A 25376-nucleotide genomic window follows, 5' to 3' on the forward strand; every position below is an offset into this window, starting at 1 on the left:
GCTTTGATCGTTCCCTGGAAGACCAGTAGTAGTTTCCGATGCACATCTGGAGGCATTCTGAAATCTGTAGACTATCAGAGTGTTGATGAAACACAGAAATTGCATCGGCATTGAATACAACAGTCACCATGCGCACTTTCCTCCAACGGAGTAATGTCTCAACACTCTATGCTTTGATCGTTTCCTGGAAGACCAGTAGTAGTTTCCAATGCACATCTGGAGGAATTCTGAAATCTGTGGACTATCAGAGTGTTGATGAAACTCAGAAAATGCATCGGGATTGAATACAACAGTCACCATGCGCACTTTCCTCCAAGGGAGTAATGTCTCAACACCCTATGCTTTGATCGTTTCCTGGAAGACCAGTAGTAGTTTCCGATGCACATCTGGAGGCATTCTGTAATCTGTGGACCTTCAAAGTGTTGAAGAAACACAGAAATTGCATCGGGAATGAATACAACAGTCACCATGCGCACATTCCTCCATGGGACTAATGTCTCAAACAGTCTACGCTTTGATCGTTTCCTGGAAGACAAGTAGTAGTTTCCGATGCACATCTATTGTCATTCTGTAATCTGTGGACAATCAGATTGTTGTTGAAACACAGAAATTGCATCGGGATTGAATACAACAGTCACCATGCGCACTTTCCTCCACGGGAGTAATGTCTCAAACAGTTTACACTTTGATCGTTCCCTGGAAGACCAGTAGTAGTTTCCGATGCACACCCAGAAGCATTCTGTAATCTGTGGACTATCAGAGTGTTGATGAAATACAGATATTGCAACGGGAATGAATACAACAGTCACCATGCGCACTTTCCTCCATGGGAGTAATGTCTAAAACAGTCTACTCTTTGATCGTTCCCTGCAAGACCAGTAGTAGTCTCCGATGCACATCTGGGGCTTCTGTAATGTGTGGACTATCAGAGTGTTGATGAAACACATAAATTGCATCGGGATTGATTACAACAGTCACCATGCGCACTTTCCTCCAAGGGAGTAATGTCTCAACAATCTATGCTTTGATCGTTTCCTGGAAGACCAATAGTAGTTTCCGATGCACATCTGGAGGCATTCTGTAATCTGTGGACCTTCAAAGTGTTGATGAAACACAGACATTGCATCCGGAATGAATGCAACAGTCACCATTCGCACATTCCTCCATGGCAGTAATGTCTCAAACAGTCTACGCATTGATCGTTTCCTGGAAGACAAGTAGTAGTTTCCGATGCACATCTATTGTCATTCTGTAATCTGTTGACTATCAGATTGTTGATGAAACACAGAAATTGCATCGGGATTGAATACAACAGTCACCATGAGCACTTTCCTCCATGGTAGTAATGTCTCAAACAGTTTACGCTTTGACCGTTCCCTGGAAGACCAGTAGTAGTTTCCGATGCACATCTGGAGGCATTATGAAATCTGTGGACTATCAGAAATTTGATGAAACACAGAAACTGCATCGGGATTGTATACAACAGTCACCATGCGCACTTTCCTCCATGGCAGTAATGTCTCAAACAGTTTACGCTTTGATCGTTCCCTGGAAGACCAGTAGTAGTTTCCGATGCACATCCAGGAGCATTCTGCAATCTGTGGACTATCAGAGTGTTGATGAAATACAGAATTAGCATCGGGATTGAATACAACAGTCACCATGCGAACTTTCCTCCATGGGAGTAATGTCTCAAACAGTCTACGCTTTGATCGTTCCCTGCAAGACCAGTAGTAGTTTCCGATGCACATCTGGGGGCTTCTGTAATGTGTGGACTATCAGAGTGTTGATGAAACACATATATGGCATCGGGATTGAGTACAACAGTCACCATGCGCACTTTCCTCCATGGGAGTAATGTCTCACACACTCTACTCTTTGATCGTTTCCTGGAAAACCGGTACTAGTTTCCGATGCACATCTGGCCGCATTCTGTAATATGTGGACCTTCAAAGTGTTGATGAAACACAGAAATTGCATCGGGATTGAATACAATAGTCACCATGCGCACTTTCCTCCATGGCAGTAATGTCTCAAACAGTTTACGGTTTGATCCATCCCTGGAAAACCAGTAGTAGTTTCCGATGCACATCTGGAGGCATTCGGTTATCTGTGGACCTTCAAAGTGTTGATGAAACACTGAAATAGCATCGGGATTAAATACAACAGTCACCATGCGCACTTACCTCGATGGGAGTAATGTCTCAAACAGTTTACGCTTTGATCGTTCCCTGGAAGACCAATAGTAGTTTCCCAAGCACATCTGGGGGCATTCTGTAATGTTTGGACTGTCAGAGTGTTGATGAAACACAGAAATTGCATCGGGATTGAATACAAGAGTCACCATGCGCACTTTCCTCCACGGGAGTAATGTCTCAAACAGTTTAGGCTTTGATCGTTCCCTGGAAGACCAGTAGTAGTTTCCGATGCACATCCGGGAGCATTCTGTAATCTGTGGGCTATCAGAGTGTTGATGAAACACAGGAATTGCATCGGGATTGAATACAACAGTCACCATGCGCACTTCCCTCCATGGGAGAAATGAGTCAAACAGTCTACGCTTTGATCGTTCCCTGCAAGACCAGTAGTAGCTTCCGATGCACATCTGGGGGCCTTCTGTAATCTGTGGACTATCGGAGTGTTGATGAAACACATAAATTGCATCGGGATTGAATACAATAGTCACCATGCGCACTTTCCTCCATGGGAGTAATGTCTTAAACAGTCTACGCTTTGATCGATTCCTGGAAGACCAGTAGTAGTTTCCGATGCACATCTGGAGGCATTCGGTAATCTGTGGACCTTCAACGTGTTGATGAAACACTGAAATTGCATCGGGATTGAATACAACAGTCACCATGCGCACTTTCCTCGATGGGAGTAATGTCTCAAACAGTTTACGATTCGATCGTTCCCTGGAAGACCAATAGTAGTTTCCGATCCACATCTGGGAACATTCTGTAATATGTGGACTATCAGAGTGTTTATGAAACACAGAAATTGCATCGGGATTGAATACAACAGTCACCATGCGCACTTTCCTCCAAGGGAGTAATGTCCCAACACTCTATGCTTTGATCGTTCCCTGGAAGACCAGTAGGAGATTCCGATGCTTATCTGGAGGCATTCTGTAATCTGTGGACCTTCAAAGTGTTGATTAAACACAGAAATTGCATCGGGAATGAATACAACAGTCACCATGCGCACTTTCCTCCAAGGGAGTAATGTCTCAACACTCTATGCTTTGATCGTTCCCTGGAAGACCAGTAGAAGTTTCCGATGCACATCTGGGGGCTTCTGTAATGTGTGGACTATCAGAGTGTTGATGAAACACATAAATTGCAACGGGATTGAATACAACAGTCACCATGCGCACTTTCCTCCATGGGAGTAATGTCTCACAATCTCTACGCTTTGATCGTTTCCTGGAAGACCAGTAGTAGTTTCCGATGCACATCTGGACGCATTCTGTAATATGTGGACTTTCAAAGTGTTGATGAAACACAGAAATTGCATCGGGAATGAATACAAAAGTCACCATGCGCACTTTCCTCCATGGGAGTAATGTCTAAAACAGTCTACGCTTTGATCGTTCCCTGCAAGACCAGTAGTAGCTTCCGATGCTCATCTGGGGGCCTTCTGTAAAGTGTGGACTATCAGAGTGTTGATGAAACACATAAATTGCAACGGGATTTAATACAACAGTCACCATGCGCACTTTCCTCCATGGGAGTAATGTCTCAAACAGTCTACGCTTTGATCGTTTCCTGGAAAACAAGTAGTAGTTTCTGATGCACATCTATTGTCATTCTGTAATCTGTGGACTATCAGAGTGTTGATGAAACACTGAAATTGCATCGGGATTGAAAATAACAGTCACCACGCGCACTTTCCTCCTCGGGAGTATTGTCGCAAACAGTTTACGCTTTGATCGTTCCCTGGAAGACCAGTAATAGTTTCCGATGCACATCCGGGAGCATTCTGTAATCTGTGGACTATCAGAGTGTTAATGAAACACAGAAATGGCATCGGGATTGAATACAACAGTCACCATGCGCTCTTTCCTCCATGGGAGAAATATCTATAACAGTCTACGCTTTGATCGTTCCCTGCAAGACCAGTAATAGTTTCCGTTGCACATCTGGGGGGCTTCTGTAATGTGTGGACTATCAGAGTGTTGATGAAACACATAAATTGCATCGGGATTGAATACAACAGTCACCATGCGCACTTTCCTCCATGGGAGTAATGTCCCAAACAGTATACGCTTTGATCGATTCCTGGAAGACCAGTAGTAGTTTCCGATGCACATCTGGAGGCATTTGGTAGTCTATGGACCATCAAAGTGTTGATGAAACACATAAATGGCATCGGGATTGAGTACAACAGTCACCATGCGCACTTTCCTCCATGGGAGTAATGTCTCACACACTCTACTCTTTGATCGTTTCCTGGAAGACCAGTAGTAGTTTCCGATGCACATCTGGACGCATTCTGTAATATGTGGACCTTCAAAGTGTTGATGAAACACAGAAATTGCATCGGGATTGAATAAAATAGTCACCATGCGCACTTCCCTCCATGGCAGTAATGTCTCAAACAGTTTACGGTTTGATCCATCCCTGGAGGACCAGTAGTAGTTTCCGATGCACATGTGGAGGCATTCGGTTATCTGTCGACCTTCAAAGTGTTGATGAAACACTGAAATAGCATCGGGATTGAATACAACAGTCACCATGCGCACTTACCTCGATGGGAGTAATGTCTCAAACAGTTTACACTTTGATCGTTCCCTGGAAGACCAATAGTAGTTTCCGATGCACATCTGGGGGCATTCTGTAATGGTTGGACTATCAGAGTGTTGATGAAACACAGAAATTGCATCGGGATTGAATACAAGAGTCACCATGCGCACTTTCCTCCACGGGAGTAATGTCTCAAACAGTTTAGGCTTTGATCGTTCCCTGGAAGACCAGTAGTAGTTTCCGATGCACATCCGGGAGCATTCTGTAATCTGTGGGCTATCAGAGTGTTGATGAAACACAGGAATTGCATCGGGATTGAATACGACAGTCACCATGCGCACTTCCCTCCATGGGAGAAATGAGTCAAACAGTCTACGCTTTGATCGTTCCCTGCAAGACCAGTAGTAGCTTCCGATGCACATCTGGGGGCCTTCTGTAATCTGTGGACTATCGGAGTGTTGATGAAACACATAAATTGCATCGGGATTGAATACAATAGTCACCATGCGCACTTTCCTCCATGGGAGTAATGTCTTAAACAGTCTACGCTTTGATCGATTCCTGGAAGACCAGTAGTAGTTTCCGATGCACATCTGGAGGCATTCGGTAATCTGTGGACCTTCAACGTGTTGATTAAACACTGAAATTGCATCGGGATTGAATACAACAGTCACCATGCGCACTTTCCTCGATGGGAGTAATGTCTCAAACAGTTTACGATTCGATCGTTCCCTGGAAGACCAATAGTAGTTTCCGATCCACATCTGGGAACATTCTGTAATATGTGGACTATCAGAGTGTTTATGAAACACAGAAATTGCATCGGGATTGAATACAACAGTCACCATGCGCACTTTCCTCCACGGGAGTAATGTCTCAAAATCTCTACGCTTTGATCGTTTCCTGGAAGACCAGTAGTAGTTTCCGATGCACATCTGGACGCATTTTGTAATATGTGGACTTTTAAACTGTTGATGAAACACAGAAATTGCATCGGGAATGAATACAATAGTCACCATGCGCACTTTCCTCCATGGGAGTAATGTCTAAAACAGTCTACGCTTTGATCGTTCCCTGCAAGACCAGTAGTAGCTTCCGATGCTCATCTGGGGGCCTTCTGTAAAGTGTGGACTATCAGAGTGTTGATGAAACACATATATTGCAACGGGATTTAATACAACAGTCACCATGCGCACTTTCCTCCATGGGAGTAATATCTCAAACAGTCTACGCTTTGATCGATTCCTGGAAGACCAGAAGTAGCTTCCGATGCACATCTGGAGGCATTCGGTAATCCGTGGACCTTCAAAGTGTTGATGAAACACTGAAATTGCATCGGGATTGAATACAACAGTCACCATGCGCACTTTCCTCCATGGGAGTAATGTCGCAAACAGTCTACGCTTTGATCGATTTCTGCAAGACCAGTAGTAGTTTCCGATGCACATCTGGAGGCATTCTGATATCTGTGGACTATCAGAGTGTTGATGAAGCACATAAATTGCATCGAGATTGTATACAACAGTCAACATGCGCACTTTCCTCCATGGGAGTAATGTCTGAAACAGTTTACGCTTTGATCGTTCCCTGGAAGACCAGTAGTAGTTTCCGATGCACATCTGGGGGCATTCTGTAATGTGTGGACTATCAGAGTGTTGATGAAACACAGAAAGTGCATCGGGATTGAATACAACAGTCACCATGCGCACTTTCCTCCATGGGAGTAATGTCTCAAACAGTCTACGCTTTGATCGTTTCCTGGAAAACAAGTAGTAGTTTCTGATGCACATCTATTGTCATTCTGTAATCTGTGGACTATCAGAGTGTTGATGAAACACTGAAATTGCATCGGGATTGAAAATAACAGTCACCACGCGCACTTTCCTCCTCGGGAGTAGTGTCGCAAACAGTTTACGCTTTGATCGTTCCCTGGAAGACCAGTAATAGTTTCCGATGCACATCCGGAAGCATTCTGTAATCTGTGGACTATCAGAGTGTTAATGAAACACAGAAATGGCATCGGGATTGAATACAACAGTCACCATGCGCTCTTTCCTCCATGGGAGAAATATCTATAACAGTCTACGCTTTGATCGTTCCCTGCAAGACCAGTAATAGCTTCCGTTGCACATCTGGGGGGCTTCTGTAATGTGTGGACTATCAGAGTGTTGATGAAACACATAAATTGCATCGGGATTGAATACAACAGTCACCATGCGCACTTTCCTCCATGGGAGTAATGTCCCAAACAGTATACGCTTTGATCGATTCCTGGAAGACCAGTAGTAGTTTCCGATGCACATCTGGAGGCATTTGGTAGTCTATGGACCATCAAAGTGTTGATGAAACACATAAATGGCATCGGGATTGAGTACAACAGTCACCATGCGCACTTTCCTCCATGGGAGTAATGTCTCACACACTCTACTCTTTGATCGTTTCCTGGAAGACCAGTAGTAGTTTCCGATGCACATCTGGACGCATTCTGTAATATGTGGACCTTCAAAGTGTTGATGAAACACAGAAATTGCATCGGGATTGAATACAATAGTCACCATGCGCACTTTCCTCCATGGCAGTAATGTCTCAAACAGTTTACGGTTTGATCCATCCCTGGAAGACCAGTAGTAGTTTCCGATGCACATCTGGAGGCATTCGGTTATCTGTGGACCTTCAAAGTGTTGATGAAACACTGAAATAGCATCGGGATTGAATACAACAGTCACCATGCGCACTTACCTCGATGGGAGTAATGTCTCAAACAGTTTACGCTTTGATCGTTCCCTGGAAGACCAATAGTAGTTTCCGATGCACATCTGGGTTCATTCTGTAATGTTTGGACTATCAGAGTGTTGATGAAACACTGAAATTGCATCGGGATTGAATACAACAGTCACCATGCGCACTTACCTCGATGGGAGTAATGTCTCAAACAGTTTACGCTTTGATCGTTCCCTGGAAGACCAATAGTAGTTTCCGATGCACATCTGGGGGCATTCTGTAATGTTTGGACTATCGGAGTGTTGATGAAACACATAAATTGCATCGGGATTGAATACAATAGTCACCATGCGCACTTTCTTCCATGGGAGTAATGTCTTAAACAGTCTACGCTTTGATCGATTCCTGGAAGACCAGTAGTAGTTTCCGATGCATATCTGGAGGCATTCGGTAATCTGTGGACCTTCAACGTGTTGATGAAACACTGAAATTGCATCGGGATTGAATACAACAGTCACCATGCGCACTTTCCTCGATGGGAGTAATGTCTCAAACAGTTTACGATTCGATCGTTCCCTGGAAGACCAATAGTAGTTTTCGTTCCACATCTGGGAACATTCTGTAATATGTGGACTATCAGAGTGTTTATGAAACACAGAAATTGCATCGGGATTGAATACAACAGTCACCATGCGCACTTTCCTCCAAGGGAGTAATGTCTCAACACTCTATGCTTTGATCGTTCCCTGGAAGACCAGTAGGAGTTTCCGATGCACATCTTGAGGCATTCTGTAATCTGTGGACCTTCAAAGTGTTGATTAAACACAGAAATTGCATCGGGAATGAATACAACAGTCACCATGCGCACTTTCCTCCAAGGGAGTAATGTCTCAACACTCTATGCTTTGATCGTTCCCTGGAAGACCAGTAGAAGTTTCCGATGCACATCTGGGGGCTTCTGTAATGTGTGGACTATCAGAGTGTTGATGAAACACATAAATTGCAACGGGATTGAATACAACAGTCACCATGCGCACTTTCCTCCATGGGAGTAATGTCTCACAATCTCTACGCTTTGATCGTTTCCTGGAAGACCAGTAGTAGTTTCCGATGCACATCTGGACGCATTCTGTAATATGTGGACTTTCAAAGTGTTGATGAAACACAGATATTGCATCGGGAATGAATACAAAAGTCACCATGCGCACTTTCCTCCATGGGAGTAATGTCTCAAATAGTCTACGCTTTGATCGTTCCCTGCAAGACCAGTAGTAGCTTCTGATGCACATCTGGGGGCCTTCTGTAAAGTGTGGACTATCAGAGTGTTGATGAAACACATAAATTTCAACGGGATTGAATACAACAGTCACCATGCGCACTTTCCTCCATGGGAGTAATGTCTCAAATAGTCTACGCTTTGATCGATTCCTGGAAGACCAGAAGTAGCTTCCGATGCACATCTGGAGGCATTCGGTAATCCGTGGACCTTCAAAGTGTTGATGAAACACTGAAATTGCATCGGGATTGAATACAACAGTCACCATGCGCACTTTCCTCCATGGGAGTAATGTCTCAAACAGTGTACGCTTTGATCGATTTCTGGAACACCAGTAGTAGTTTCCGATGCACATCTATAGGCATTCTGACATCTGTGGACTGTCAGAGTGTTGATGAAACACATAAATTGCATCGAGATTGTATACAACAGTCAACATGCGCACTTTCCTCCATGGGAGTAATGTCTGAAACAGTTTACGCTTTGATCGTTCCCTGGAAGACCAGTAGTAGTTTCCGATGCACATCTGGGGGCATTCTGTAATGTGTGGACTATCAGAGTGTTGATGAAACACAGAAAGTGCATCGGGATTGAATACAACAGTCACCATGCGCACTTTCCTCCATGGGAGTAATGTCTCAAACAGTCTACGCTTTGATCGTTTCCTGGAAAACAAGTAGTAGTTTCTGATGCACATCTATTGTCATTCTGTAATCTGTGGACTATCAGAGTGTTGATGAAACACTGAAATTGCATCGGGATTGAAAATAACAGTCACCATGCGCACTTTCCTCCTCGGGAGTAGTGTCGCAAACAGTTTACGCTTTGATCGTTCCCTGGAAGACCAGTAGTAGTTTCCGATGCACATCCGGGAGCATTCTGTAATCTGTGGACTATCAGAGTGTTAATGAAACAAAGAAATGGCATCGGGATTGAATACAACAGTCACCATGCGCTCTTTCCTCCATGGGAGAAATATCTATAACAGTCTACGCTTTGATCGTTCCCTGCAAGACCAGTAATAGTTTCCGTTGCACATCTGGGGGGTTCTGTAATGTGTGGACTATCAGAGTGTTGATGAAACACATAAATTGCATCGGGATTGAATACAACAGTCACCATGCGCACTTTCCTCCATGGGAGTAATGTCCCAAACAGTATATGCTTTGATCGATTCCTGGAAGACCAGTAGTAGTTTCAGATGCACATCTGGAGGCATTTGGTAGTCTATGGACCATCAAAGTGTTGATGAAACACAGAAATTGCATCGGGATTGAATACAACAGTCACCATGCGCACTTTCGTCCATGGGAGAAATGTCTCAAACAGTTACGCTTTGATCGTCCGTGGAAGACCAGTAGTAGTTTCCGATGCACATCTGGGAGCATTCTGTAATGTGTGGACTATCAGAGTGTTGATGAAACACAGAAATTGCATCGGGATTGATTACAACAGTCACCATGCGCACTTTCCTCCATGGGAGTAATGTCTCAAACAGTTACGCTTTGATCGTCCGTGGAAGACCAGTAGTAGTTTCCGATGCACATCTGGTGTCATTCTGTAATGTGTGGACTATCTGAGTGTTGATGAAACACAGAAATTGTATCGGGATTGAATACAACGGTCACCATGCCCACTTTCCTCCATAGGAGTAATGTCTCAAACAGTCTACGATTTGATCGTTCCCTGCAAGACCAGTAGTAGTTTACGATGCACATCTGGAGGCATTCTGTAATCTGTGGACCTTCAAAGTGTTGATGAAACACAGAAATTGCCGCGGGATTGGATACAACACTCACCATGCCCACTTTCCTCCATGGGAGTAATGTCTCACACACTCTACGTTTCGATCATTTTCTGGAAGTCCAGTAGTAGTTTCCGATGCACATCTGGAGGCATTCTGTAATCTGTGGACCTTCAAAGTGTTGATGAAACACAGAAATTTCATCGGGAATGAATACAACAGTCACCATGCGCACTTTCCTCCATGGGAGTAATGTCTCAAACAGTCTACGCTTTGATCCTTCCCTGCAAGACCAGTAGTAGTTTCCGATGCACATCTGGGGGCCGTCAGTAATGTGTGGACATCAGAGTGTTGATAAAACGCAGAAATTGCATCGGGATTGAATACAACAGTCACCATGCGCACTTTCCGACATGGGAGTAATGTCTCAAACAGTTTACGCTTTGATCGTTCACTGGGAGACCAGTAGTAGTTTCCGATGCACATCTGGGGGCATTCTGTAGTGTGTGGACTATCAGAGTGTTGATGAAACACAGAAAGTGCATCGGGATTGAATACAACAGTCACCATGCGCACTTTCCTCCATGGGAGTAATGTCTCACACACTCTACGATTTGATCATTTTCTGGAAGACCAGTAGTAGTTTCCGATGCACATCTGGAGGCATTCTGTAATCTGTGGACCTTCAAAGTGTTGATGAAACACAGAAATTTCATCGGGAAAGAATACAATAGTCACCATGCGCACTTTCCTCCATGGGAGTAATGTCTCGAACAGTCTACGCGTTGATCGTTCCCTGGAAGACAAGTAGTAGTTTCCTATGCACATCAGGTGTCATTCTGTAATCTGTGGACTATCGGAGTGTTGATGAAACACAGAAATTGCATCTGGATTGTATACAACAGTTACCATGCGCACTTTCCTACATGGGAGTAATGTCTCAAACAGTCTACGCTTTGATCCTTCCCTGCAAGACCAGTAGTAGTTTCCGATGCACATCTGGGGCCGTCAGTAATGTGTGGACATCAGAGTGTTAATAAAACGCAGAAATTGCATCGGGATTGAATACAACAGTCACCATGCGCACTTTCCTACATGGGAGTAATGTCTCAAACAGTTTACGCTTTGATCGTTCACTGGGAGACCAGTAGTAGTTTACGATGCACATCAGGAGGCCTTCTGTAATGTGTGGAATATCCGAGTGTTGATGAAACACAGAAATTGCATCGGGATTGAATACAACAGTCACCATGGGCACTTTCCTCCGTGGGAGTAATGTCTCAAACAGTTTACGCTTTGATCGTTCCATGGAAGACCAGTAGTAGTTTCCGATGCACATCTGGTGTCATTCTGTAATCTGTGGACTATCAGAGTGTTGATGAAACACAGAAATTGCATCGGGATTGAATACAACAGTCACCATGCGCACTTTCCTCCACGGGAGTAATGTCTCAAACAGTTTACACTTTGATCGTTCCCTGGAAGACCAGTAGTAGTTTCCGATGCACATCTGGTGTCATTCTGTAATCTGTGGACTATCGGAGTGTTGATGAAACACAGAAATTGCATCTGGATTGTATACAACAGTTACCATGCGCACTTTCCTACATGGGAGTAATGTCTCAAACAGTCTACGCTTTGATCATTTTCTGGAAGACCAGTAGTAGTTTCCGATGCACATCTGGAGGCATTCTGTAATCTGTGGACCTTCAAAGTGTTGATGAAACACAGAAATTTCATCGGGAATGAATACAATAGTCACCATGCGCACTTTCCTCCATGGGAGTAATGTCTCAAACAGTCTACGCGTTGATCGTTCCCTGGAAGACAAGTAGTAGTTTCCTATGCACATCTGGTGTCATTCTGTAATCTGTGGACTATCGGAGTGTTGATGAAACACAGAAATTGCATCTGGATTGTATACAACAGTTACCATGCGCACTTTCCTACATGGGAGTAATGTCTCAAACAGTCTACGCTTTGATCCTTCCCTGCAAGACCAGTAGTAGTTTCCGATGCACATCTGGGGCCGTCAGTAATGTGTGGACATCAGAGTGTTAATAAAACGCAGAAATTGCATCGGGATTGAGTACAACAGTCACCATGCGCACTTTCCTACATGGGAGTAATGTCTCAAACAGTTTACGCTTTGATCGTTCACTGGGAGACCAGTAGTAGTTTCCGATGCACATCAGGAGGCCTTCTGTAATGTGTGGAATATCCGAGTGTTGATGAAACACAGAAATTGCATCGGGATTGAATACAACAGTCACCATGGGCACTTTCCTCCGTGGGAGTAATGTCTCAAACAGTTTACGCTTTGATCGTTCCATGGAAGACCAGTAGTAGTTTCCGATGCACATCTGGTGTCATTCTGTAATCTGTGGACTATCAGAATGTTGATGAAACACAGAAATTGCATCGGGATTGAATACAACAGTCACCATGCGCACTTTCCTCCACGGGAGTAATGTCTCAAACAGTTTACACTTTGATCGTTCCCTGGAAGACCAGTAGTAGTTTCCGATGCACATCCGGGAGCATTCTGTAATCTGTGGACTCTCAGAGTGTTGATGAAACACAGGAATTGCATCGGGATTGAATACTACAGTCACCATGCGCACTTCCTTCCATGGGAGAAATGACTCAAACAGTCTACGCTTTGATCCTTCCCTGCAAGACCAGTAGTAGTTTCCGATGCACATCTGGGGCCGTCAGTAATGTGTGGACATCAGAGTGTTAATAAAACGCAGAAATTGCATCGGGATTGAGTACAACAGTCACCATGCGCACTTTCCTACATGGGAGTAATGTCTCAAACAGTTTACGCTTTGATCGTTCACTGGGAGACCAGTAGTAGTTTCCGATGCACATCAGGAGGCCTTCTGTAATGTGTGGAATATCCGAGTGTTGATGAAACACAGAAATTGCATCGGGATTGAATACAACAGTCACCATGGGCACTTTCCTCCGTGGGAGTAATGTCTCAAACAGTTTACGCTTTGATCGTTCCATGGAAGACCAGTAGTAGTTTCCGATGCACATCTGGTGTCATTCTGTAATCTGTGGACTATCGGAGTGTTGATGAAACACAGAAATTGCATCTGGATTGTATACAACAGTTACCATGCGCACTTTCCTACATGGGTGTAATGTCTCAAACAGTCTACGCTTTGATCCTTCCCTGCAAGACCAGTAGTAGTTTCCGATGCACATCTGGGGCCGTCAGTAATGTGTGGACATCAGAGTGTTAATAAAACGCAGAAATTGCATCGGGATTGAGTACAACAGTCACCATGCGCACTTTCCTACATGGGAGTAATGTCTCAAACAGTTTACGCTTTGATCGTTCACTGGGAGACCAGTAGTAGTTTCCGATGCACATCAGGAGGCCTTCTGTAATGTGTGGAATATCCGAGTGTTGATGAAACACAGAAATTGCATCGGGATTGAATACAACAGTCACCATGGGCACTTTCCTCCGTGGGAGTAATGTCTCAAACAGTTTACGCTTTGATCGTTCCATGGAAGACCAGTAGTAGTTTCCGATGCACATCTGGTGTCATTCTGTAATCTGTGGACTATCAGAGTGTTGATGAAACACAGAAATTGCATCGGGATTGAATACAACAGTCACCATGCGCACTTTCCTCCACGGGAGTAATGTCTCAAACAGTTTACACTTTGATCGTTCCCTGGAAGACCAGTAGTAGTTTCCGATGCACATCTGTGTCATTCTGTAATCTGTGGACTATCGGAGTGTTGATGAAACACAGAAATTGCATCTGGATTGTATACAACAGTTACCATGCGCACTTTCCTACATGGGAGTAATGTCTCAAACAGTCTACGCTTTGATCATTTTCTGGAAGACCAGTAGTAGTTTCCGATGCACATCTGGAGGCATTCTGTAATCTGTGGACCTTCAAAGTGTTGATGAAACACAGAAATTTCATCGGGAATGAATACAATAGTCACCATGCGCACTTTCCTCCATGGGAGTAATGTCTCAAACAGTCTACGCGTTGATCGTTCCCTGGAAGACAAGTAGTAGTTTCCTATGCACATCTGGTGTCATTCTGTAATCTGTGGACTATCGGAGTGTTGATGAAACACAGAAATTGCATCTGGATTGTATACAACAGTTACCATGCGCACTTTCCTACATGGGAGTAATGTCTCAAACAGTCTACGCTTTGATCCTTCCCTGCAAGACCAGTAGTAGTTTCCGATGCACATCTGGGGCCGTCAGTAATGTGTGGACATCAGAGTGTTAATAAAACGCAGAAATTGCATCGGGATTGAGTACAACAGTCACCATGCGCACTTTCCTACATGGGAGTAATGTCTCAAACAGTTTACGCTTTGATCGTTCACTGGGAGACCAGTAGTAGTTTCCGATGCACATCAGGAGGCCTTCTGTAATGTGTGGAATATCCGAGTGTTGATGAAACACAGAAATTGCATCGGGATTGAATACAACAGTCACCATGGGCACTTTCCTCCGTGGGAGTAATGTCTCAAACAGTTTACGCTTTGATCGTTCCATGGAAGACCAGTAGTAGTTTCCGATGCACATCTGGTGTCATTCTGTAATCTGTGGACTATCAGAATGTTGATGAAACACAGAAATTGCATCGGGATTGAATACAACAGTCACCATGCGCACTTTCCTCCACGGGAGTAATGTCTCAAACAGTTTACGCTTTGATCGTTCCCTGCAAGACCAGTAGTAGCTTCCGATGCACATCTGGGGGCCTTCTGTTATGTGTGGACTATCAGAGTGTTGATGAAACACATAAATTGCATCGGGATTGAATGCAACAGTCACCATGCGCACTTTCTTCCATGGGACTAATGTCTCAAACAGTCTACGCTTTGATCGATTCCTGGAAGACCAGTAGTAGTTTCCGATGCACATCTTGAGGCATTCGGTAATCTGTGGACCTTCAAAGTGTTGATGAAACACTGAAATTGCATCGGGATTGAATACAACAGTCACCATGCGCACTTTCCTCGATGGGAGTAACGACTCAAACAGTTTACGCTTTGATCTTTCCCTGGAAGACCAATAGTAGTTTCCGATGCACATCTGGGGGCATTCTGTAATGCGTGGACTGTCAGAGTGTTGATGAAACACAGAAATTGCATCGGGATTGAATACAACAGTCACCATGCGCACTTTCCTCCAAGGGAGTAATGTCTCAACACTCTATGCTTTGATCGTTCCCTGCAAAACCAGTAGTACTTTCCGATGCACATCTGGGGGCCTTCTGTATTTTATGGAATATCAGAGTGTTGATGAAACACATAAATTGCATCGGGATTGAATACAACAGTCACCATGGGCACTTTCCTCCGTGGGAGTAATGTCTCAAACAGTTTACGCTTTGATCGTTCCATGGAAGACCAGTAGTAGTTTCCGATGCACATCTGGTGTCATTCTGTAATCTGTGGACTATCAGAATGTTAATGAAACACAGAAATTGCATCGGGATTGAATACAACAGTCACCATGCGCACTTTCCTCCACGGGAGTAATGTCTCAAACAGTTTACACTTTGATCGTTCCCTGGAAGACCAGTAGTAGTTTCCGATGCACATCCGGGAGCATTCTGTAATCTGTGGACTCTCAGAGTGTTGATGAAACATAGGAATTGCATCGGGATTGAATACTACAGTCACCATGCGCACTTCCTTCCATGGGAGAAATGACTCAAACAGTCTACGCTTTGATCGTTCCCTGCAAGACCAGTAGTAGCTTCCGATGCACATCTGGGGGCCTTCTGTTATGTGTGGACTATCAGAGTGTTGATGAAACACATAAATTGCATCGGGATTGAATACAACTGTCACCATGCGCACTTTCTTCCATGGGACTAATGTCTCAAACAGTCTACGCTTTGATCGATTCCTGGAAGACCAGTAGTAGTTTCCGATGCACATCTTGAGGCATTCGGTAATCTGTGGACCTTCAAAGTGTTGATGAAACACAGAAATTGCATCGGGATTGAATACAACAGTCACCATGCGCACTTTCCTCCAAGGGAGTAATGTCTCAACACTCTATGCTTTGATCGTTCCCTGCAAAACCAGTAGTACTTTCCGATGCACATCTGGGGGCCTTCTGTATTTTATGGAATATCAGAGTGTTGATGAAACACATAAATTGCATCGGGATTGAATACAACAGTCACCATGCGCACTTTCCTCCATAGGACTAATGTCTAAAACAGTCTCCGCTTTGATCGATTCCTGGAAGACCAGTAGTAGTTTCCGATGCACATCTTGAGGCATTCGGTAATCTGTGGACCTTCAAAGTGTTGATCAAACACTGAAATTCCATCGGGATTGAATACAACAGTCACCATGCGCACTTTCCTCCGTGGGAGTAATGTCTCAAACAGTTTACGCCTTGATCTTTCCCTGGGAGACCAATAGTAGTTTCCGATGCACATCTGGGGGCATTCTGTAATGTGTGGACTATCAGAGTGTTGAAGAAACACAGAAATTGCATCGGGAATGTATACAACAGTCACCATGCGCACTTTCCTCCAAGGGAGTAATGTCTCAACACTCTATGCTTTGATCGTTCCCTGCAAGACCAGTAGTAGTTTCCGATGCACATCTGGGGGCCTTCTGTAATTTGTGGACTATCAGAGTGTTGACGAAACGCATAAATTGCATCGGGATTGAATACAACAGTCTCCGTGCGCACTTTCCTCCATGGGAGTAATGTCTCAAACAGTCTACGCTTTGATCGAATTCTGGAAGACCAGTAGTAGTTCCGATGCACATCTGGAGGCATTTTGATATCTGTGGACTATGAGAGTGTTGATGAAACACAGAAATTGCATCGGGATTGTATACAACAGTCACCATGCGCACTTTCCTCCATGGGAGTAATGTCTGAAACAGTTTACGCTTTGATCGTTCCCTGGAAGACCAGTAGTAGTTTCCGATGCACATCTGGGGCATTCTGTAATTTGTGGAATATCAGAGTGTTGATGAAACACAGAAATTGCATCGGGATTGAATACAAGAGTCACCATGCGCACATTCCTCCATGGCAGTAATGTCTCAAACATTTACGCTTTGATCGTTCCCTGGAAGTCCAGTAGTAGTTTCCGATGCACTTCTGCGGGCATTCTGTATTGTGTGGACTATCAGAGTGTTGATGAAACACAGAAATTGCATCGGGAATGAATACAACAGTCACCATGCGCACTTTCCTCCATGGGAGTAACGTCTCAAACAGTCTACGCTTTGATCGTTCCCTGGAAGACCAGTAGTAATTTCCGATGCACATCTGGGGGCCTTCTGTAATCTGTGGACTATCAGTGTGTTGATGAAACACAGAACTTGCATCGGGAATGATTATAACAGTCTTCATGCGCACTTTCCTCCATGGCAGTAATGTCTCAAACAGTTTACGCTTTGATCGTTCCCTGGCAGACCAGTAGTAGTTTCCGATCCACATTCGGGAGCATTCTGTAATCTGTGGCTATCAGAGTTTTGATGAAACACATAAATTGCATCGGGACTGAATACAACAGTCACCATGCGCACTTTCCTCCATGGGAGTAATGTCTCAAACAGTCTACGCTTTGATCGATTCCTGGAATACCAGTAGTAGTTTCCGATGCACATCTGGAGGAATTCGGTAGTCTGTGGACCTTCAAAGTGTTGATGAAACACAGAAATTGCATCGGGATTGAATACAAAATTCACCATGCGCACTTTCCTCCATGGGAATTATGTCTCAAATAGTTTACGCTTTGGTCGTTCCCTGGAAGATCAGTAGTAGTTTCCGATGTACATCTGGGGGAATTCTGTACTGTGTGGACTATCAGAGTGTTGATGAAACACAGAAATTGCATCGGGATTGATTACAACAGTCTTCATGCGCTCATTCCTCAATGGCAGTAATGTCTCAAAGAGTCTACGCTTTGATCGTTCCCTGGAAGACCAGTAGTAGTTTCCGATGCACAAATGGTGTCATTCTGTAATGTGTGGACTATCAGATGTTGATGAAACACTGAAATTGCATCGGGATTGAATACAACTGTCACCATGCGCACTTTCCTCCTTGGGAGAAATGTCTCAAACAGTCTACGCTTTGATCGTTCCCTGCAAGACCAGTAGTAGTTTCCGATGCACATTTGGGGGCCTTCTGTAATGTGTGGATTATCCGAGTGTTGATGAAACACAGAAATTGCATCGGGATTGAATACAACAGTCACCATGCGCACTTTCCTCCATGGGAGCAATGTCTCAAAACTCTATGCTTTGATCGTTTCCTGGAAGACCAGTAGTAGTTTCCGATGCACATCTGGAGGCATTCTGTAATCTGTTGACCTTCAAAGTGTTGATGAAACACAGAAATTGCATCGGGAATGAATACAACAGTCACCATGCGCACTTTCCCTCATGGGAGTAATGTCTCAAACAGTTTACGCTTTGAACGTTCCCTGGAAGACCAGTAGTAGTTTCCGATGCACATCCAGGAGCATTCGGTAATCTGTGGACTATCAGAGTGTTGATGAAACACAGAAATGGCATCGGGATTGAATACAACAATCACCATGAGCACTTTCCTCCATGGGTGAAAAGTCTCAAACAGTCTACGCTTTGATCGTTCCCCGCAACACCAGTAGTAGTTTCCGATGCACATCTGGGGGGCCTTCTGTAATGTGTGGACTATCAGAGTGTTGATGAAACACATAAATTGCATCGGGACTGAATACAACAGTCACCATGCGCACTTTCCTCCATGGGAGTAATGTCTCAAACAGTCTACGCTTTGATCGATTCCTGGAATACCAGTAGTAGTTTCCGATGCACATCTGGAGGCATTCGGTAGTCTGTGGACCTTCAAAGTGTTGATGAAACACAGAAATTGCATCGGGATTGAATACAAAAGTCACCATGCGCACTTTCCTCCATGGGAATTATGTCTCAAACAGTTTACGCTTTGGTCGTTCCCTGGAAGATCAGTAGTAGTTTCCGATGCACATCTGGGGGAATTCTGTACTGTGTGGACTATCAGAGTGTTGATGAAACACAGAAATTGCATCGGGATTGATTACAACAGTCTTCATGCGCTCTTTCCTCCATGGCAGTAATGTCTCTAACAGTCTACGCTTTGATCGTTCCCTGGAAGACAAGTAGTAGTTTCCGATGCACATCTGGTGTCCTCCTGTAATGTGTGGACTATCAGAGTGTTGATGAAACACAGAAATTGCATCGGGATTGAATACAACAGTCACCATGCGCTCTTTCCTCCATGGCAGTAATGTCTCAAACAGTTTACGCTTTGATCGTTCCCTGGAAGACCAGCAGTAGTTTCCGATGCACATCCGGGAGCATTCTGTAATCTGTGGACTATCAGAGTGTTGATGAAACACAGAAATTGCATCGGGATTGAATACAACAGTTACCATGCGCACTTTCCTCCACGGGAGTAATGTCTCAAACAGTTTACGCTTTGATCGTTCCCTGGAAGACCAGTTGTAGTTTCCGATGCACATCCGGGAGCATTCTGTAATCTGTGGACTATCAGAGTGTTGATGAAACACAGCAATTGCATCGGGATTGAATACAACAGTCACCATGCGCACTTCCCTCCATGGGAGAAAAGACTCAAACAGTCTACGCTTTGATCGTTCCCTGCAAGACCAGTACTAGCTTCCGATGCACATCTGGGGGCCTTCTGTAATGTGAGGACTATCAGAGTGTTGATGAAACACATAAATTGCATCGGGATTCAATACAACAGTCACCATGCGCACTTTCCTCCATGGGAGTAATGTCTCAAACAGTCTACGCTTTGATCGATTCCTGGAAGACCAGTAGTAGTTTCCGATTCACATCTGGAGGCATTCGGTAATCTGCGGACCTTCAAAGTGTTGATGAAACACTGAAATTGCATCGGGATTGAATACAACAGTCACTATGCGCACTATCTCCATGGGAGTAATTTCTGAAACAGTTTACGCTTTGATCGTTCCCTGGAAGACCAGTAGTAGTTTCCGATGCACATCTGGGGCATTCTGTAATGTGTGGAATATCAGAGTGTTGATGAAACACAGAAATTGCATCGGGATTGAATACAACAGTCACCATGCGAACTTCCCTCCATGGGAGAAATGACTCAAACAGTCTACGGTTTGATCGTTCCCTGCAAGACCAGTAGTAGCTTCCGATGCACATCTGGGGGCCTTTCGTAATGTGTGGACTATCAGAGTGTTGATGAAACACAGAAATTGCATCGGGATTCAATACAACAGTCACCATTCGCACTTTCCTCCATGGGAGTAATGTCTCAAACAGTCTACGCTTTGATCGATTCCTGGAAGACCAGTAGTAGTTTCCGATGCACATCTGGAGGCATTCGGTAATCTGTGGACCTTCAAAGGGTTGATGAAACACTGAAATTGCATCGGGATTGAATACAACAGTCACCATGCGCACTTTCCTCGATGGGAGTAATGTCTCAAAGAGTTTACGCTTTGATCTTTCCCTGGAAGACCAATAGTAGTTTCCGATGCACATCCGGGAGCATTCTGTAATCTGTGGATTATCAGAGTGTTGATGAAACACTGAAATTGCATCGGGATTGAATAGAACAGTCACCATGCGCACTTTCCTCCATGGGAGTAATGTCTCAAACAGTTTACGCTTTGATCTTTCACTGGAAGACCAATAGTAGTTTCCGATGCACATCTGGGGGCATTCTGTAATGTGTGGACTATCAGAGTGTTGATGAAACACAGAAATTGCATCGGGATTGAATACAACAGTCACCATGCGCACTTTCCTCCAAGGGAGTAATGTCTCAACACTCTATGCTTTGATCGTTCCCTGCAAGACCAGTAGTAGTTTCCGATGCACATCTGGGGGCCTTCTGTAATTTGTGGACTATCAGAGTGTTGATGAAACACATAAATTGCATCGGGATTGATTACAACAGTCACCATGCGCACATTTCTCCATGGGACTAATGTCTCAAACAGTCTCCGCTTTGATCGATTCCTGGAAGACCAGTAGTAGTTTCCGATGCACATCTTGAGGCATTCGGTAATCTGTGGACCTTCAAAGTGTTGATGAAACACTGAAATTGCATCGGGATTGAATACAACAGTCACCATGCGCACTTTCCTCCATGTGAGTAATGTCTCAAACAGTTTACGCTTTGATCTTTCCCTGGAAGACCAATGGTAGTTTCCGATGCACATCTGGGGGCATTCTGTAATGTGTGGACTATCAGAGTGTTGATGAAACACAGAAATTGCATCGGGATTGAATACAACAGTCACCATGCGCACTTTCCTCCAATGGAGTAATGTCTCAACACTCTATGCTTTGATCGTTCCCTGCAAGACCAGTAGTAGTTTCCGATGCACATCTGGGGGCCATATGTAATTTGTGGACTATCAGAGTGTTGATGAAACACATAAATTGCATCAGGATTGAATACAACAGTCACCATGCGAACTTCCCTCCATGGGAGTAATGTCTCAAACTGTCTACGCTTTGATCGTTTAATGGAAGACAATTAGTGGTTTCCGATGCACATCTGGTGTCATTCTGTAATCTGTGGACTATCAGAGTGTTGATGAATCACAGAAATTACATCGGGATTGAATACTACAGTCACCATGCGCACTTTCCTCCACGGGAGTAATGTCTCTAACAGTTTACGCTTTGATAGTTCCCTGGAAGAGCAGTAGTAATTTCCGATGCACATCCGGGAGCATTCTGTAATCTGTGGACTATCAGAGTGTTGATGAAACACAGGAATTGCATCGGGATTGAATACAACCGTCACCATGCGAACTTCCCTCCATGGGAGAAATGACTCAAACAGTCTACGGTTTGATCGTTCCCTGCAAGACCAGTAGTAGCTTCCGATGCACATCTGGGGGCCTTTTGTAATGTGTGGACTATCAGAGTGTTGATGAAACACAGAAATTGCATCGGGATTGAATACAACAGTCACCATGCGCACTTTCCTCCATGGCAGTAATGTCTCAAACATTTACGCTTTGATCGTTCCCTGGAAGACCAGTAGTAGTTTCCGATGCACATCTGGGGGCATTCTGTAACGTGTGGACTATCAGAGTGTTGATGAAACACAGAAAGTGCATCGGGAATGAGTACAACAGTCACCATGCGCACTTTCCTCCACGGGAGTAATGTCTCAAACAGTTTACGCTTTCATCGTTCCCTGGAAGACCAATAGTTGTTTCCGATGCACATCCGGGAGCATTCTGTAATCTGTGGACTATCAGAGTGTTGATGAAACACTGAAATTGCATCGGGATTGAATACAACAGTAACCATGAGCACTACCTCCATGGGAGTAATGTCTGAAACCTTTTACGCTTTGATCGTTCCCTGGAAGACCAGTAGTAGTTTCCGATGCACATCTGGGGCATTCTGTAATGTGTGGAATATCAGAGTGTTGATGAAACACAGAAATTGCATGGGGATTGAATACAACAGTCACCATGCGCACTTCCCTCCATGGCAGTAATGTCTCAAACATTTACGCTTTGATCGTTTTCTGGAAGACCAGTAGTAGTTTCCGATGCACATTTGGGGGCCTTCTGTAATGTGTGGACTATCAGAGTGTTGATGAAACACAGGAATTGCATCGGGATTGAATACAACAGTCACCATGCGAACTTCCCTCCATGGGAGAAATGACTCAAACAGTCTACGGTTTGATCGTTCCCTGCAAGACCAGTAGTAGCTTCCGATGCACATCTGGGGGCCTTCTGTAATGTGTGGACTATCAGAGTGTTGATGAAACACAGAAATTGCATCGGGATTGAATACAACAGTCACCATGCGCACTTTCCTCCAATGGAGTAATGTCTCAACACTCTATGCTTTGATCGTTCCCTGCAAGACCAGTAGTAGTTTCCGATGCACATCTGGGGGCCATCTGTAATTTGTGGACTATCAGAGTGTTGATGAAACACATAAATTGCATCAGGATTGAATACAACAGTCACCATACGAACTTCCCTCCATGGGAGTAATGTCTCAAACTGTCTACGCTGTGATCGTTTAATGGAAGACAAATAGTGGTTTCCGATGCACATCTGGTGTCATTCTGTAATCTGTGGACTATCAGAGTGTTGATGAAACACAGAAATTACATCGGGATTGAATACTACAGTCACCATGCGCACTTTCCTCCACGGGAGTAATTTCACTAACAGTTTACGCTTTGATAGTTCCGTGGAAGAGCAGTAGTAATTTCCGATGCACATCCGGGAGCATTCTGTAATCTGTGGACTATCAGAGTGTTGATGAAACACAGGAATTGCATCGGGATTGAATACAACCGTCACCATGCGAACTTCCCTCCATGGGAGAAATGACTCAAACAGTCTACGGTTTGATCGTTCCCTGCAAGACCAGTAGTAGCTTCCGATGCACATCTGGGGGCCTTTTGTAATGTGTGGACTATCAGAGTGTTGATGAAACACAGAAATTGCATCGGGATTGAATACAACAGTCACCATGCGCACTTTCCTCCATGGCAGTAATGTCTCAAACATTTACGCTTTGATCGTTCCCTGGAAGACCAGTAGTAGTTTCCGATGCACATCTGGGGGCATTCTGTAACGTGTGGACTATCAGAGTGTTGATGAAACACAGAAAGTGCATCGGGAATGAGTACAACAGTCACCATGCGCACTTTCCTCCACGGGAGTAATGTCTCAAACAGTTTACGCTTTCATCGTTCCCTGGAAGACCAATAGTTGTTTCCGATGCACATCCGGGAGCATTCTGTAATCTGTGGACTATCAGAGTGTTGATGAAACACTGAAATTGCATCGGGATTGAATACTACAGTAACCATGAGCACTACCTCCATGGGAGTAATGTCTGAAACCTTTTACGCTTTGATCGTTCCCTGGAAGACCAGTAGTAGTTTCCGATGCACATCTGGGGCATTCTGTAATGTGTGGAATATCAGAGTGTTGATGAAACACAGAAATTGCATGGGGATTGAATACAACAGTCACCATGCGCACTTCCCTCCATGGCAGTAATGTCTCAAACATTTACGCTTTGATCGTTTTCTGGAAGACCAGTAGTAGTTTCCGATGCACATTTGGGGGCCTTCTGTAATGTGTGGACTATCAGAGTGTTGATGAAACACAGGAATTGCATCGGGATTGAATACAACAGTCACCATGCGAACTTCCCTCCATGGGAGAAATGACTCAAACAGTCTACGGTTTGATCGTTCCCTGCAAGACCAGTAGTAGCTTCCGATGCACATCTGGGGGCCTTCTGTAATGTGTGGACTATCAGAGTGTTGATGAAACACAGAAATTGCATCGGGATTGAATACAACAGTCACCATGCGCACTTTCCTCCATGGGAGCAATGTCTCAAAACTCTATGCTTTGATCGTTTCCTGGAAGACCAGTAGTAGTTTCCGATGCACATCTGGAGGCATTCTGTAATCTGTTGACCTTCAAAGTGTTGATGAAACACAGAAATTGCATCGGGAATGAATACAACAGTCACCATGCGCACTTTCCCTCATGGGAGTAATTTCTCAAACAGTTTACGCTTTGATCGTTCCCTGGAAGACCAGTAGTAGTTTCCGATGCACATCCGGGAGCATTCTGTAATCTGTGGACTATCAGAGTGTTGATGAAACACAGAAATGGCATCGGGATTGAATACAACAGTCACCATGAGCACTTTCCTCCATGGGTGAAAAGTCTCAAACAGTCTACGCTTTGATCGTTAACCGCAAGACCAGTAGTAGTTTCCGATGCACATCTGGGGGCCTTCTGTAATGTGTGGACTATCAGAGTGTTGATGAAACACATAAATTGCATCGGGACTGAATACA

Source organism: Schistocerca gregaria, chromosome 1 (genome assembly GCF_023897955.1).
Source record: "Schistocerca gregaria isolate iqSchGreg1 chromosome 1, iqSchGreg1.2, whole genome shotgun sequence".
In the NCBI taxonomy this organism is placed as follows: domain Eukaryota; kingdom Metazoa; phylum Arthropoda; class Insecta; order Orthoptera; family Acrididae; genus Schistocerca; species Schistocerca gregaria.